Raw genomic sequence first — 2,083 nt, 5'->3', positions numbered from 1 at the left:
AATTGAAAAAAGTAATAAACGTAAAGCTATTTCAAAATCTGATAATAGTCATCGTCGGTCGTCGCCAGACGTCAGACGCTAAGGGCGAACAAATAACCGCACGTCGGCCCAAAAATGTTATTTAAGAGAAACACAGGAGTGACAACGAATGCGAAAAACAAGAAAACATAGACGGGAGAGTGACAGAGAGAGCTTGAGAGCGAACTGGAACGCAATGGCAATGGAACACACACCATAATAATGGCTTGCATCGAAACTGTTACAAAGTGCAGGGGCACCATAAAATGCCGCTACAAACGGACGGCACATGCCACGACAAAGCAGGCCAGGACGAATAAAACAGGACGGGGGATGTGGACAGAAGGCAAGAGCCGGATCTGGAGGCCCCAACATAAACATTAAGGCGCGCGTGCTGGTTCTGTGTGTGCAACTTGCGCCACGATGGTTGCCGCAATATTAATTTCACGAATGAACAACCCTTGAATAAGCATGCACTTCATGTACCGTTATTATGGCTTTGCTACGTGAGAGAGCGCCTCAAAGCGACAGCGAGAGAAATAGAAATATGTTGGTTTGGCGAAACCAAGAGACCAACAGACAGAGAGAACGAGAAAGAGAGACAGAGTTTGTAGTGAAATGGCCAAAATAAGAGAAACGAAAAGCTTTTTGCACGAACTTATAATTTTTTGGCTTCGGCTCAAATATGCCTCTGTTTGTATTAGTATGGTGTGTGAGTATATCTCTGTGTGTGTGCGTGTGTGTGTGTGCAGGCCAGTCGCTTTTTCATTGTGCATTTCCCAAAGGTGCATTTTTCTGAAAATCTAATTTGAGAGATTGAGATTGTTTGGTCTTTCAATGTTCTGCTCGGTCGTTCGTGCTCCGACGCAACGCTTGCAATTTCTTTCTATTCTACTATATAGATATATTTATGCAGTAAAACATATTGAAGAGTTATTGTACCATAGCACACACTTTGCACTCCCATGCACGCCGCTTACTTTAATTGGGAAGCTCATATATGTATGTATATGTTTGTATATACATTCAAGCAACCTCCATCCAACATCCAGCTATCCAACATTACCACCAAGAGCAACATCAGCGACGCAATGGCTTCAATCATTACATACAACGCTCACTGCGGTTTGACAAACATTTTTCACTGACTCTCATGAAGGCAACCGCGACGTCGACGACGGCGACGACGACGATGACTCTTTCCTCTCCTTTTGACAGCCCTTAACCAGTAGATCTCCTATCCTTCATACACATACACATGAACTCAGATATAGTAAATTTATACATACATATATGGCATCCTTGGCTGCTTGTATGTTTGATGAGTATGCGAGAGTTTTATGGCTGTATTGGGAATGAGCTGCTATAGAATGGCAGGATGAGAGTAGGTTCGAGGAGGATATGAGAATGTATAGCAGAAGCTGGAACCTTCAAGCTTCAATCTTACCATGGGGTGATTGGGTTACGCTGTGATTTTAATTTTGAAATCATACTCATACATACTCATACATTCGAATTGCGAATGTGAATGCTGCACAGTGCAAAAAACGATATATGCACAGATTTATTTATGTCTCTGTATATGCCACGAGGACGTGTGTTTCTGTGTGTGTGTGTTTGCGTGTGTATGTGAAGCGATAAAGCGCCTTACAGGATTTGGATTGGACTGTTGCCTGTTTGCAATTTGATAAGCTGCCTTTGGGCATTATTTTTACGACGTATTTTTTTACATATATATGCAATAAAAATATCACTGTTAAGCTGATGTGTAAATCAACATATCTTATTGTCTTAAGTAAATATTTCTATCGCCCATCCATTTATCAGGGTAGTGGATTATATTATATTGTTTCTTTTTATCCTTTCACATTGTCTTCCACTCTTCATTTTTCCCTGTTAACAATTAGTAGATTTTTAAAGGATTAGCCCATGACTTGTGTTGTCTTAAACTTATCCCAAACAAAGAATATGAAGCGATTTTTATTGTCATCGAAAGATAAGCTATAAAACTAATGTAAAATATACACACACATCATTCATATAAAGCGTTTTTTTTAACGTATGA

This window comes from Drosophila willistoni, chromosome 3R (genome assembly GCF_018902025.1).
Source record: "Drosophila willistoni isolate 14030-0811.24 chromosome 3R, UCI_dwil_1.1, whole genome shotgun sequence".
Lineage (NCBI taxonomy): Eukaryota > Metazoa > Arthropoda > Insecta > Diptera > Drosophilidae > Drosophila > Drosophila willistoni.
This window is presented reverse-complemented; position numbering follows the sequence as displayed.